The following is a 16,727-nucleotide window of genomic DNA, read 5'->3' on the forward strand; positions in this document are numbered from 1 at the left end:
CCTCTGAGGGGAATAAAGGAATAAGGGGACTCTACTTGGTCCTGCGGCTCCCAAACCCTAGGGGAAACCACCATGGATGAGGATAAGTTCAACCTTACCAAGATCTGAGTTTCCACCTCTGAAGCCTTCCAATCCTCCTTTGGCCATGTCTCTGCTAATATTGATTCCTGAATATTAGATAGAGTAGTATCCCATATTTCTTGTGATGTGATGCTTTGATTTTTAAATATCATCATGTTCCTGCTCTTCTAGGTATTCCATAAGAGAAACCCGAGGGCCAAGATCCACGCTCGGTTTACAATCTGATTTTTGAAGAGGGACTGTCGCCATTGCTCATTTGTGTCCTTTATATTGCTCCGGGATCGATCCGTTTTCCCAAAGGTGATCTCTAGCTTATTCCAAGGGCCTTTGTTTCTGGGCATAAGTTCAAAAGATGTTCAAAGGTTTCCTCCTGGGACTAACATAGTGCGCATCTTGAGGGACCTTGATAACCTTTATGAATTAACTGATCCCAAGTTAGAATGCGTCTCCTACCCACCAACCAGAGGAAGTGTGCCACCTTTGGCCACAAGTTCCTGGACCATATATTGCACCATACTGGATCCGTTGGTAAAGAGTTGTGCCCTGCCATCAATTGGTATGCCTCTTTGGTTGAAAAAGTCCCTTTTGGCTTATGACCCCATCTTAAAGTTATCACTTATTTTCACAATTGGGATCCGCCTCTCCCTCATAATGGATGCAAATAATGTCCAATTTATGACTTTGTCAGCAGAGTTCCAGTCCTCTGACTATTTCCATCATCTCCATTCATATTGGGGAATTGTAATTGACCAACAATATGTTACAAGTTGTGCGTTTTGGCCTTGAAGGATGTCCTTCACATTGTTTAGATCTACCTCTCTATCCATCTGTGGCATTTGTTGCAACGATTCATCTTAGAATCTTGTTGTGGTCCCATACCTAAATTCCCCAAAGAAATGATCTTTAATGATGCTACTGTTGTTCCTTGCCAAGTTCCATAAGGCTAAACCTTTCAGGAAGTCCTCCATTCATAGCTTCTCTACCTGAGAATGATTATGGCCATATTTTTTATCCTAGATTCTTTTCCATAGTTTTGAACCTCCCTATAGCCATTACCACCATAACTTGGCTCAAATTACTTTGTTCCAGAGTTCTTGGTTACGTAGGCCTAATCCTCCACTCAATTTGGGCATACAAAGTTTATCCTAGGATACTAGAGCCCATTTTCTATTAGGATCCACCCCTTTCCATAAGAATTCTCTGAAGATAGCTACGATATCTGAATATATGTGCCTTGGGTCTGGAAGGACCGAATGCTGGTAGATCGGGATAACTTGGAGCATTACTTTTTATCAGGGTGGTTCGTCTTGTCAAGTTAAGAGATCTAAAAGTCCAACGTGCAAGTCTTTTGGTTAGATTATTGCAAACTTCTTTCCAGCAGGAGATCCGAAGGGGGTTAACCACCATAGGGACTCCAAGGTATTTAGTCAACATAGAGTCTATTTGGAATCCCATGAGACGAGCTAATGTTCTTTGGATCTGGACCAAATTATTAAAGAAATAAATATTATATTTTTAGTTATTTATCAACATCCTAATTCCTTTTGGAAATCCACCAGAATGTTGATGATAACTTGCGTCTCCTTCGCTATTGGCTCTCCAAGGAGAAAATTTTCATCCACAAATTGCTAATGGGTTTCCCTTAGATCCATGTTGGGGATTTTCAAACCATGGATTCATACTGATCAAGTTGCATGTTTTAGAAATCAGCCCAACTCTTTCACTGTAATAATGAATAATAATGGTGACAAAGGATCCCCTTTCCGTACACCTTTGGATGTGCGGAATGTGCTCGATGGAGATCCATTGAGGAGAATAGAGTAAAAGGGGGTGGAAATCATGGAATTAATCCAACAAATCCACTTCTTAGAGAACCTGAACGCCTCCAACATTTGAATCAAGAAAGACCAATTCAATCAATCATATGCTTTGAAGAGGTCAAGCTTCACCTACATACCCAAACGTCTGGTAGTCTTAAACGAATGGATTATTTCATGGCCAACAATAATTACATCTAGTATTTTCCTGTCTATTACGAATCTCGACTGCTCCAGGCTGATTAGATTCTGAAGGAGGGGTTTCAACCATTTTATTATGAATGACGAAATGATTGTGTAGATAAAATTGCATAACACAATGAAACCACTTGGGTCGTCTACCACATTTCGCTAAAAATGACATGTTAAATAAAAAAAAATTATGAAAATTTTGATTTTCTTTTTATAGAAAATAGGAAATTTTATGATCTTTTTATGAATTTTATATCAAAAAGTGATAAAATTTGAAGTTTATTTTCAAAAAAAAAAATGTTTCAAATAAACTTTTAAGTAAGAATAACAAAAAAAAGTTAAAAAAAAGACACGCAATTAAAAAAAAACCTTAAAAAAATTAAAAACATAAAAAAAGAGTCATTAAATTAAAAATAATAAAAGCAAAAAAAAAAAATTGAAACTATTTTTTTTTTTAAATTAAAAAAAGAAAAAAGAAGAAGAATTAAATTGAAAAAAAGAAACATTAAAATAAAAATAAAAATACATTTGAAAAAACATATAAAAAAAATCATATAAAATAATTCTAAAAAAATCATATAAAAAAATTAAAAAAAACATATAAAAAATATTAAAAAAACATATAATTTAAAAACAATAAAAAATAAAAAATTATGCCCCAACGAGGCTAGTGCGGGGGAGGCTTGATTCTCAGAATCGGGCCTTCCCCACCCAACCTAACAGCTAGACGGGCCCAAGGCGGGGGAAGTTGATTCTCAAAATCAGGCCTTCCCCGTCATGGGCCTATCTAGCAGTCGGGGTGGGTGGGTGAGGGGCGAGGCTGTGATTTTGAAAATCGGGCCTTCCCTACCCTGGGCCCGTTTGGCAGGGGATGGGCGAGGCTGCACATGCAGCCCCCCCCTCCTGCCCACCTAGGTGGCTAGACAGGCCCAGGGAGGTGGATGCCTGATTCTCAGAATTAGGCCTCCCTCGCCCTGGGCCCGTCTAACTGAGGAGGTGGGCGGTGGGCAGAGCTGCGACCACGCAAACCTACGTGTCATGCCCTTGAGTCACCGTCGCACTTGGGCGAGTCGAGCACCCACACCAAGCGCATTTAACCAACGAGTTGGCAGACAAGTCGCTAGGGCATGTTTAACCGATGCACTGGGCAGGGCACACATAACCGACGAGTTGGGCGGGGCACACATAACCGACGAGCCGTGGGGACGTGTTTAACCGACGAGAAGGGGCAAACACTTTTAACTGATGAGTTGAGGGGCACCAACACGAAAAATGACTAAGTGTTGAGCGCACGAGTCAACTTGGTTTATAGACGAACAAGTTGGAGGACAACGAGCTGGGCACACCACTTGGGCCAACACATGAGCCAACATGTTAAAAATATGAATTAGAGTGTGGGTGGGTCGACTAAACTAAGCCGATCCCCATCCCCACGTTCTAGGATTCGTATTAATACATGAGATGTGAATGGAAAATGGGAGAGGAACCAAGCAAGTCCAAGTCACAAATGTATCAGGTAGCGAGGAGGGCGAGCTAAAGGTGCAGGCATGAGCCCGTAAGATGGGCGACATTAGTATTATTGACGGACAGAGCGAGGATGACTGCAAGTGGGAAGGTCAACCTATCGCACAGTTCAGAGGCGCAGTCAGGTCGCAGAGCTGGGTGGGTGTGCCGCGAGTTGGCGCGAGTCAGGTCTGAGGTATGAGCTAGGCGAACAGAGCGAGGATGACTGCAAGTGGGTAGGTCAACCTATCGCACAGTTCGGAGGCGCAGTCAGGTTGCAGAGCTGGGTGGGTGTGCCGCAAGTTGGCGTGAGTCGGGTCTGAGGTATGAGCTAGGCGAACAGACCAAGTTTGGGTGCAGGTCGTGTGGCCGCAAGTTGGGTAGATCAGCACTATTGTAGCGCGACGAGCTGCCATGGAAGTAGTGCGGTGGAAACAGTGCGGTTGCAGGTATAGCAGCGGGTGCAGAGTTAAGGCAGTGTTGGGTGCGGAGCCGAAACGAGCTGCAGCCGAGTTGTGCAGCAGGTCGACCGTCTGGGTAGCTCGTCTAGCCTTTGTATTTTGTGAACCCGGTTGAGTTGTAACTCCCGGTACATTGTAAAAACAACAAATCTGATATATACTTGATATTTACATTATAAATGTGTCTTGATGCATATGTTAATGTCGTGTTGATTGTTTAAGATATTCCGCACTTAAACTAAATAAAATGATGAAAGATGAATGTTGTAGGCGTAGTCTGGAAAATGACAAAGAAACTAAAGTGCTAAGACATTTAGCTTGTGCCACATGTAGCCCAATTCGGGAGAAAAGAATTGGGGGTCTGACAGATGGTATCAGAGGCTAGAACGACAACAAGATGCAAAGACCAGGTATGTATGCAGTTTGAAGTTTTGGAAAATAAATCTTGGATTCCTAGTTTCGAGTTTCTTGACTTGGAAGTTCATGGAAAAACTATCCAAGCGTTGGTGGACACGGGTTCCACACACAACTTCATGACGAAAAGAATGGCAAAAGAAGTTGGGTTGCAGATTGTTCCATCGGATGTGGAATTCGAGGCAATGAACTCGAAGGCTAGAGTGTCAGGATTGACAGATGAAGTGCCAATTCAAATTGGAGATTGGCAAGGTCGATTGGACTTCACGGTGATGGAGATGAATGACTTTGACATGATATTGGGGCAAGATTTTCTGAAGGGCAATAAGGCAACTATTGTCTCGTTTTGTGATGTGGTTATGTTGATTGAAGACTCATGAACTTGGACTTTGCCTACTCAAGCAAAGGATTCAGGAAGTTTAGGTGCAGCATGTTTCTGCACTAAGCTTGGAGAAAGCTATGCGGGAGTCAGATGTGGAGACATATGCGACAATCATCAGGGAAGTTGATAGCGATGATGGAGTGGGGATGCCTGTTCCAGCTAATATTTCCAATGTATTTGAAAAATATGCAGATTTGGTGCTTGATGAGTTATCGAAAGAACTTCTACTGAGGCGTGCAGTGGACCGTAGCATTTAGATAGAGCCAGGAAAGCAACCTTCGGGGAAAGCTCCTTATCAATTATCAAGCCCATAATTGGAGGAATTGAAATGACAGTTGAAGGATTTGGCTAATTTAGGTTTCATAAGACCTTCAAGGTCCCCATATGGAGCTCTAGTATTATTCCAGCGAAAGAAGGATACGAATGAGCTACGGATGTGTTGTGATTATCGTGCTCTTAACAAGCAAATGATAAAGAACAGGTATCCTTTGCCATTAGCTACAGATTGCTTCGACAAGCTTGTGAAGGCCCCGAGTGTTTTCCAAGCTAGACTTTAGGCATGGGTACTATCAGGTGCGGATAATGGAAGGAGATGAGAGGAAAACTGCGATTGTAACAAGGTATGGAAGTTTTGAGTTCCTTGTTATGCCTTTTGAGTTGTGTAACACTCCTGCTACATTTTTCACTTTGATGAAGGATGTACTACGTCCATATTTGGATTTGTTCGTAGTAGTATACTTGGATGGTATTTTGATATATAATGATAACACAGAGGATCATAAGAAACTCTTAGCTTTGGTGTTTGAGGCACTGAATAAAAGTTAGTTGTACTTGAAGAAGTCAAAGTGTATGTTTGCCCAGACCGAGATTCCGTTCCTTGGGCACATTGTAGGCCAAGGGCACATACAGATGGAGCCGAGCAGAGTGAAGGCGATAGAGGATTGGGCCGAATCGAAGAATGTCCATGATATGAGGGTGTTTTTGGGGATGACCAACTACCAACAGAAGTTTGTAAAGGGGTACTCCAAAGTGACATCGTCACTGACAAACCTTTTAAAGAAGGATAAGCAATGGAATTGGACAGAGAAGTGTCGTGACATTTGAAGACTTGAAGAAGATGATGGTTACAACACCGATACTGAATTTTCCTGACTTCGAGAGACCGTTTGAGGTACACATAGATGCTTCAGATATTGCGATAGGAGGAGTTCTTATGTAGGATGGACATCCGGTGGCGTATGAGAGTCGAAAGTTACAGGATAGGGAACGAAAGTGTCCAATTCATGAGAAGGAGATCATTGCGATCATCCATTATTTATAGGTATGGAGGCATTACTTGATTGGGAAGCCTTTTGTTGTCAAGACTAACAACGTTGCAGCAAGTTATTTTGCATCGTAACCGAAGCTTTCAATGAAACAAGCTGTTGGCAAGACTTCTTGGCAGGGTTCGACATGACTATTGAGTATAGGCTGAGTAGAATCAATGTTGTTGCAGATGCCCTCAACAGGAAGGGAAAATTAGCCACACTTGAGGAGGAAGAAGACCAGGCATAATGAAGTAGGAGTCGAGTACATATGACTGATGAGATGCAAAATAGACTTCGGGCGAGCATTGAGACAGATACTCAAGCACAAAGCATTGTGAAGCAGGTAAAGGAAGGAAAGACATAAAGGTTTTTTCTACGAGATGGACTCTTGTTCTTTGGGAACCGAATATACATTCCAAAGTCATCAGGGCTTAGGATACATATTTTGAAGGAGTTCCACGATTTTGCATGGGCTCGCCACCCAGGGCAGCATCGTTCTTTGGCATTATTGGAGAGAGGGTTATTTTGGGAGAAGATGCGGGAGGATGTAGAGGGGTATGTACATATGTGCATCATTTTTTAGCAGGACAAATCGGATAACCAGAGGCAGGGAGGATTTTTGCAGCATTTATCGATTCCAGAGAGACCATGGATGAGTGTTTCGATGGACTTCATCACTCAGTTACCTCATGTACGTGGGTATAATAGGATTATGGTCGTGGTTGATTGTTTTTCCAAGTATGCCATTTTCATTCCGAGAAAGATACCATGTGGAGCTGAGATGACTGTTGAGTTGTTCTTCAAACATGTTGTGAAGTATTGGGGGATGCCATTGAGTATCGTGTCGGATGGAAGATCCGTGATTTACAGTCAGATTTTGGACCACTTTGTTCAAGTTGGTTAGGATAGAGTTGCTGTAGAGTTCGAGTTACCATCCGCGGATAGATGGGCAGACTGAATGGATTAATTCATTGCTAGAGGACTACTTGAGACATCACGTGACGGTTGATCAAAAGAATTGGCCTGATCTCTTGGATGTGGCTCAATTTAGCTACAATATGCAAAAGAGTTCCACAACCGAGTATAGTCCATTTGAGTTGGTGAATGGACAAGTGCCAGTTGCTCCAGACACCGTATTATCGAGAGGTTCCTTGAGGAGTCCACATGCGAAGAGATTCATTACAACATGGGAGGAGACCCTGGAGTTAGAACATGTGCACTTGCTTGAAGCTGCAAGGAGGATGAAGAAATGGGCAGATAAGGATAGATAGGACACACACTTTAGTGTTGGGGATATGGTTTTTCTTAGGATCACCGGAGATCAATTTCAGCCATCGAAAGGGACTGTGAGATCTCTGACGAGGAAGTATGAGGGGCCATTTCAGGGAAAGAAGCGAGTTGGAGAAGTTTCATATGTGTTGGAGCTTCCGAACCACATGCATTTGAAACATCCTGTGTTCAATATGAGTCAACTCAAGAGATTTCGACTTGATGCACACCATCCAGACAAGATGAAACCATGGAGAGGACTAGCCATGATCGTAGATAGACCACACCTTGTTCTGGAGAAGATTTTGGATATTCGGACTACGGGTCTTAGGAGTAACATACGACGGGAGTTCTTCGTTAAATGGAAGAATGCACCAGAGGAGAGTAGCTGGGAGACGGAGGATTCACTGTGGAGATGGAGGAAGGAGATTGCAGAGTACGACAAGGAGTTGAGGAGAGTAGCTGGATTGTCGAGGATGACAATGACTTCTGGTGGGGGAGGATGTCACGCCCCCGAGTCATCGTCGCACTTGGGCGAGTCAGGCACCCACACCGGGCGCGTTTAACTGACGAGTTGACGGACGTGTTGCCGGGGCACGTTTAACCGACGAGCTGGGCAGGGCGTACTTAATCGATGAGTTGGGAGGGGCACACATAAACGACGAGCTATGTGGACGCGTTTAATCGACGAGCCGAGGCGAACACTTTTAACCGATGAGTTGAGGGGTGCCGATACGAAAAATGACTAAGTGTTGGGTGCACGAGTCAACTTGGTTTATAGACGGACGAGTTGGAGGGCGATGAGCTGGGCGCACCACTTGGGCCGACACATGAGCCGACGTGTTAAAAATATGAATTAGAGTGTGGGTGGATCGACTGGACTAAGTCGAGCCCCCTCCCCACGTTCTAGGATTCGTATTAATACATGAGAGGTGAATCGAAAATGGGAGAGGAACTAAGCAAGTCCAAGTCACAAATGTATCGGTTAGCGAGGAGGGTGAGCTAAAGGTGCAGACATGAGTTTGCAAGACAAGCAACATTGGTATTATCGACAGACAGAGCGAGGGTGACCACAGGTGCCTGGGTCAACTCGTCGCATAGTTCAGAGGCACAATCGTGTCGTAGAGTTGGGTGGGTCTGCCGCAAATTTGCGCGAGTTGTGTATGAGGTACGAGATGGGTGAACAGAGCAGGTTTGGGTGCAGGTCGTGTGGCTGCAGGTAGGGCAGACCAACACGATCGCAACGCGACGAGCTATCAAGGAAACGATGCGGCCGAAATAGCGCGGCTGCCGGTAGAGCAGCGAGTGTGAAGTTACGGCAGCGCCGGGTGTGGAGCTACAACAAGCTACGGACGGGTCGTGCAGTAGGTCGACCGGCCGAGCAACTCGTCCAACCTTTGTATTTTATGAACCTAATTGAGTTGTAACTTCCGATACATTGTAAAAACAACAAATATGATATATACTTGATATTTACATTATAAATGTGTCTTGATGCATATGTTAATGTCGTGTTGATTGTTTAAGTTATTCCACACTTAAACTAAATAAAATGATGAAAGATGAATGTTGCAGGTGTAGTCCGGAAAATGTAAAGAAACTAAAGTGTTAAGACATTTAGTCAATATTTCATGTAGCCCAATTCGAGAAAAAAGAATTGGGAGCATGACATTGTGCCCCGCCTACCCCAGCGCCCAAACAGGACCAGGGCAGGGGAAGCATGATTCTCAAAATCAGGACTTCCTTGCCCTCGCCACGTAGGGCCATAATTTTTATTTTTGCGGTTATATTTTTTATATTTTATAGTTTTTTATATGTTTAATTTAATTTAATTTAATTTTTTTAATTATATGTTTTATTTATTTATTTTAATTATATAAACATGTTTAATTTTTATTTTTATTTTTTTGATGGTTTTTTCTTTTAATTCAATCATATGTTTTTATGTTTTTTTTTTTTTGAATTTTTGAATTTTTTCTTAAATCTTAATGTTTTTTATTTTATAATTTTTTTATAATTAATATTTGTAATTTGTGTTTCTTTTGGTAATGTTTTATTTTTATTTTAAGTTTTTGTTGGGTAGGTTTTTTGTTTTGTTTATTATAATGATTTTTTATTTTTATTGTTTTTATTTTTTAAATTATCTTATATTGTTTTTTATAATTTTATTTTGGGTTAATCTTAGTGTTTTTTAAATAAGTGTTTATATATATTCATTTTTTTTTTTGGTTAATTTTGTTTTTGTTTTGTTGTTGTTGTTGTTTTTTTTATATATGTTTGACTTTTATTATTATTTTTTTAATATTTGTTTTTTATTGTGGCATATTTTTATTTTTTTTAGTTGTTATTGTTTTTTAAAAGTTCACGTTTTTATATTTTTATTTACTTCTTCTTATTTTTTTTTTACTTTTTGTGTTTTTGTTTTTTCAATATATATCTATTTTTCATTTTTATTTATTTATTCTTTTGTTTCATTTTATTTTTTCTGCAATGTTTGTGTCAATTCTAAAAAAAAGGACGTTATTCCAACATTAAAGGGTGCTTTTCGCACAAAAAAATTGGTTTTTATTGGCTTTTACTGTAATTTTTAAAAATTGTTGAAAAATTACCCTGCTAAAAAAAATGTTAATCCAATATCAACATTATTCGTTTTCGTGCTATTTTTTTTGGTTTTTTGACTAGTGTTCTCGTTTGGAGTTTATAGTTTATGTTACAAAGTTTACATTGTTTTGGGCAGGTTGATGTAACAAGTCCAAAGAATCGTTATGGGTTACCTTTTTGGTTGTGACTTGTTGTTCATCACTACTGTAAATTTTTTGAAAGTTCATTGTGATTTCCATTTATTATGGTCTCTTTACATAGATATTCGACCGACCTAGCTCGACACAAAATTATTAATATATTACTTTCATCTTTGGACCAATGTTATTATTAACACGTACTCAATTTTCCCATTAATTTTGATGATAATGGTTCCTCAAATGTTTTGTGGCTATTTAACTTGTCACGCACACATATATGAGAGTTGCAAATTTCTATTTTTGTATTTATTTAAATCTTGGGACAATTAATAAATTTTGTGTTCCATCATCTGGGTCCACCACACGTTGTTGGTTTATCTAGGGTTAAAGTTTATGTTTTTCTTATAGTATTACTAAGAAGGGTTGGGTGGATTTCTAGACCAGTTCCTTGGTTGTCGGTTAGTCTGGCTAAACTTGGGGACTAAATTAGTTCCCACATAGCCTATTTCATTAGAGGTGTAGTTTTCCTTTATTTACATTATGTATAAAAGCATAGATAATTCTTTTCTTTTCTTTTTTTTGGAATGAACCTGGGTATGGGCTTTTGGCCCTATGAAGATTCTAATTTCACATTTATGCATAATAACACAAACTAAATTTTATTTGTTTGCACTGTTAATAACCCTTATCAACTCCCTACAGAGTCAATGCTCATCCACGAAGTTATTATAGTTGTTTTACCCCAATTCTTCCATATAGCTATTGGCCTTGGTCTATTACCCATACCCTCAAGGTTCATGTGTCTTTATTTTAAGTCTTATTCATGGTAGTTATGATATCCATTCATAGTCCTGTAATTATTTAATTTTTCAAAAAACATTCTATATGTAAACATTTACGTAACTGACATAAAATTCTTTCAAATCTCGCTGTAGTGTGAAACTTTCCAAAAACATTGTAAAATTACCATTACAAAAATTTGAACGTTTAGCATAGTATCATCGCTATCAGATATCATAAGCAATGCATAGTTACTTATCTGTTTTTTGCCTGCCATAAATTTCAATAGAAAAGATCACACCTCCCAGCTATTGAGATTGGAAATTATGTCCAATATCCCTTCGAGCTTTTTCACTCCTAGAACAACAATTTAGATAGTGACGTTATTGGTTACTGTTCTAAGGAATCAAGACCATTTAGTCCAACTTGGAACTCATAACCTTTAATCAGCTTAAAGCTTCCATTGGCTCTCATTCCAACTCAGGAATACCCTACAGGCATCGTCCTTCCATACCTCTTTCTTTCTTCTCTTAGATGCCTCAAGCCTCCCTCTCCTTCCTTCCTTGGTTCTTTTCCCAATGAAATGTTTATCTCTTAGGTGAGAGAGAAAAAAGTAACTGTTTATAATTGTCTGGTAGTTGAAAACTGCATCTAGGGTCTTTTCCCCATGATATTTCCAAAACTCAATTATTTTAAATATTTTAACAAGCCAACATAAGATGAGATCTGTCAAAGATAAAGTTGATCAATTTCAGTTCAAAGGAGTTTATAAGATTAATTGTTCGTGTGGAATGTGCTACATTGGGGAGATTGGTCAGTCATTCAAAATAAGACTCAAGGACATGGGGCTGGCATAAAGAAGGAAAGAATTCGCCCCTCCGCTCTTGCTGAACACTCATCGAAAACTAAGCACCACTTGTGCCTTGAAGACACTGAAATTATCACTATGGAAAATCATTATTTCAAACACAAGTTTGAAGAAGCTTTAAAGATCAATAAACATCACAACAATATTAATAGAGATAGAGGGGCCGAGATCAACAATAGTTGGATGCCTTTAATCTCAATAATTTAACTTCTTCTTCTCTCCTCCTGAAACTCTCCCTCTTGTTTTCCATACACTTCCTTCCCCTTCCCCTCCCCTCTCTTTTTTCTCTTCCTTCCCCTTACTGTATTTTTACTATATTTTTACCCTTTCCTTATTCCCTCTTCTTTTTCTCATCTTTTCTATATTCTCTTCCTTGTCCGCCACCCCTGCCCCCTACTTTGTATACGATACTTCCTTTTATTCTTAATTATCCTTTATTGATTTTATATTATTTTATCATTCTATTTTCATCCTTTTTAGTTTTCCCTATTATTTTATAAGGATTTATTTCAATTTAATTTATTTTATTTGTTTGCTTGATTTTAATGTTGTTCTTCTATTATCCTTTCTTTTTTCTTTTAACTTTCTTTAGTTTATCTTATTCTATAGCTTGATTTTTCGTTTTTATTTTATTTTATATTACTTTAAACTTATTATTAATTTTACCTCATATTTATTATTTAGTTGTATTTGTCATTCTTTTTATTATTCATTAATTTTGGTTTTAATTGCCTTTTTTTGTTTCATGTTTTTATTGTTTTATTGATCTTTATTGATTTATTGATTTTCTTTAAATTATTATTATTATTATTATTGTTTATTATTATTTTATGGCCTTTGTTTTTGGTTTATTATTATTTAATAAATCAACTCTCATTTTTATCTTTCATTTCCTTATCCTATTTATACCCTCATTATTTTGCTCTTCTTCTCTCGACATGTCTGTCTTGATGATGAGTCCAGTTGGTGACTCACTTTAGGGAAGTTTTGAGGTCTAAAATGGGCCTCCTAAGGAAATTATAAAATAATAGTGGAAATAATAAAACAATATTAGGTTACATCATCAAATTTTAAAGGGAAAAAATAAATAAATAAATAAATAAATTTCCAACTCGTATTTTCAACATATCTCCCTGTAGGTTTACTCAAATTTCGAGCAGAAATACTTGTTGGATGAAGAATTTGATTCCTCATCCAAGAAGTACCCATGTTGCATACTTTCAATGGACACTGCTACATGAAAAAATGAGAAATACATGGAAAACGTGATTGCAATCATGTTTTTTCATGTATTTCTCATTTTTCATGTAATAGGATTCATCGAAAGTATACAATATGGGTACTCCTTGGATAAAGAATTAAATTTTGCATCCAACGAGTACTCCCACTCAAAATATGAGCAAAACCTTAGGTAGATAAGTTGAAAAAATAGTTTTATTATTTTATTATTTTTTAATCTTTTTATTTTTTTACTCTAAAAATGGTGAATCATCCCCCATAGTTGACATCATCATCTTGAATCCTATTGGTTCTTATAAAGTTGATTTTGCTTGTAATTTTTTCTTAGGAGACTCATTTTAGACCTCAAAATTCCCATAATTGAAACGTAGATTTTTAAAAATAGCACTTGTGGATTCGATTCCGAAATTTCACTCTTCAAGCAAACATAAAATTAAAAATAACTTTAAAACTTAAGACCCACTTAGTTTTCTAGTTCACAAGTTATTTGACCTAGTGTTGTAAAAGTAGAAAGGTAAAATATTTACATAGTCTGGGGGTGTTACATCTTCCCCCACTTGGGAAAAACAACGTCCTCGGTGTTTATCCTCACCTCTGAGACAAGTGCGGATATGTCTCCCACATAAAGTTTTCATCCTCCTAGGTGGCCTCTTTCGGGCTAAAGTGTTTCCATTGCACCTTAACCTAGGTGATAACTCACATCTATAACACTGGGTCTCTCCGATCGAGGATGTTTAGAGGTTCTATCAGAAACTCTCTATCTTGTTCGACCTGATAACACCACCACAATCTATCATCAATTCATAATGACTATTAATCTAACAATAAAAGTTCACAATTTCATACATCTAAATTTTATCATAAAAACTTACCTGCACCTCCTGCGAGTTAATAATGTATCTATGATTATAAACATATTTTTTTAACAACAAAACATGAAACACATTATGTACTCGTATGTGACTAGGTAGTGCAAGCTGATATGCCACGGGTCCTATTCTTTCCAAAACTTGGAATGGGCCACAATAATGGGAGGCCAACTTTGAGTAGCCACCCCACCTCAAGGTGCTCTTCTTAGGTTTGACCCTCACATAAACATGGTCCCCAACCTGAAATTCCTTGTACGTTATTTTCTTGTCTGCATAAAGTTTTTGTCTATCTTGGGAAGCTTTTAAGCCCTGTCAAACTTTATTTATGGTCTGCTCCATTTCGGCTAACATATCAGGTCCTTAAATTAACTTATCCTCTGGATTGTTCCAATTAGTAGGTGTTCTGCATCTTCTCCCATATATGTTGGGTTGTGTTATATTCTTTCTACAACTAGCCTATGTAGTTTACCGGGGGGTTAGAGGGGCGAAGCCCCCCCTTCATTGCGCCCACTGCGCAGCGGGGGGTCACAAGGGGTTTGAGGGAGGTGGTTAGCCCCCCTCTACAGGGTCCAGGGTAGCGCCCCGTGGAATTTTTTTTTTAGACCCTATATTAAGTTGAGTGGACTTACCTATGGTTTTGTGCATGGTTTTAGACGCGATGGTTTTCGATCTATGGTATTGGATGCTTCGGCATGTATAAATATGAATATAATGAAAAATCAAGCTAGTAGTCCCGATTTTGGGATCCAAGGGAAAATCTCTGTGTATATGTGTTTTATGTGTTATGCTCTTGCATTGTTTATTTTCCGTGTTTTAGAATTCATATGCAGGTAATTTCTGTACGAGGTTAAAACCTACATTTGGTATCAGAGCTGTTTTGACTTCAAGGGGACACCTTTGTCGCTAAGGGGTTTTGCTCAGGCCTATGGTAGACCCTGTTCAGTGGGAGATCTACGAGATTGATTCTGGTGGTGAAAGAAGATGGAGAGCAGTGGAAAGATAGAGATCGAGAAATTTAATAGTCAGAGTTTTGAGTTATGGAAAGTCAAGATGGAGGATCTGTTGGTGGATAAAGATCAGTGGATCACGGTAGATCTAAGTACTAAACCAACGTGAGTGTCCAATGAAGAATGGAAGAAGTTGGATCGGAAGGAAAAGAGCATAATACGATTGTGTGTCTCAGATTCTGTATTGCTGAATGTATCAGGGGAAGCTACGACGAAGGCTTTGCGGGACAAGTTAGGGACTTTGTACTAATCTAAGTCTTTGATAAATAAATTGTTCCTACGGAAAAAGTTGTATAACCTGAAGATGAAAGATGGAGACTTGGTGACAGAGTATCTGAACGCATTTAATACTATGGTAAGTTAGTTATTATCTGTTGATATTAAAATTTTAGATGAAGATAAGTGCATCAGTTTGTTATGTTCTCTACTAGATTCGTGGGATAGTCTGGTTATTGCAATAGGTAGCAATGCAACTTTCTTGCAGTTTGATGAAATAGTCTCATCTTTGCTAACGGAGGAGATGAGACGGAAAAATATGGAGAGCCAGAATGGTGATGCCTTGTTTGTATGAGGACGGTCTCAAAACAAAAACAAAAATAATTCATTGAGTGGGAGATCTAAATCTCCAAGAAAACCTGTAAAGGTGGTTTGTTGGAAATGCAGAAAGGAATGACACTATAAAAGGCACTGTAAATATAAAGCTCCTGACAAAGGAAAGGGATCTGATGATGCTCCTTCTGCAAAGGCGAAAGCCACCTCAAATGAAGGTGGGGATGTGTACTTGGCTTCTTCAAGTACACATGTAGATCATGAGGCATGGTTGATTGACTCATGTGCATCATTTCACTTCACTCCCCATAGAGAGTGGTTCTGCAAGTACGAGAAATGCGATGGTGGTGACGTCTTCGTAGGGGATGATAAGAAGGCTAGAATCGTTGGTCGGGGAAAAATAAAGTTGAAGTTGCAAGGTGGAAGGGTTAAAACACTTCTGGGTGTTCTACATATTTCTGCATTGGCCAGAAATCTGATTTCTGTAAGCAAGCTAGATGATGCAGGTGTAAAAACAGTGTTCGAGAAGGATACTTGCAAGATGGTTCGGGGAGCATTGGTATTGATGCGTGGAGTTCGAATTGGAACTCTGTACAAGCTGCAAGGTAGCACTGTTGTTGACGGGTGCAACAGTTTTATACTTCCTAAAAGTGGAGCAGAAAATCTAGTGCTCTCTTGAGAGAAGACCATGCTCTGGCATCAAAGGCTTAGACATATTGGAGAGAAGGGCCTTCAAATACTTCATGGTAAAAGTATGGTAGAAGGTATGAGTAATAGCTCTCTGGATTTTGATTTCTGTGAAAATTGTGTGTATGGAAAGCAGAATCGAGTGAATTTTTCCTCTGGTGGTAAGAGAGCGAAACAAATATTAGAGCTTGTGCAGAGTGATGTGTTTAGACCTGTGAAGGTTCCATCACCGGGTAAGTCTGTGTACCATGTATCATTTATAAATGACTTCTCAAGGAATACATGGATATATTTCCTTAAGAAGAAATCTGAAGTCTTTGACAGGTTTAAAGAATTTAAGGCTCTGGTGAAAGACCAGATAGAGAAGAAGATAAAGGTGTTGAGGTCAGATAACGGTGGAGAGTTTTGCAACAATTAATTTGAAGAATTCTGTAAGAAGTGTGGTATAGCACGATAGAAGACTACTCCATACACATCTAAGCAAAATGGAGTTGCAGAAAGAATGAACAAGGCGTTGATGGAAAGGGCAAGAAGCATGTTCAGTGGTGTCGGGTTAGGACA

Source organism: Pinus tabuliformis, chromosome 7 (assembly GCF_031772625.1).
Source record: "Pinus tabuliformis cultivar Carrire ecotype Pingquan chromosome 7, CPIR1, whole genome shotgun sequence".
Classification (NCBI taxonomy): Eukaryota; Viridiplantae; Streptophyta; class Pinopsida; order Pinales; family Pinaceae; genus Pinus; species Pinus tabuliformis.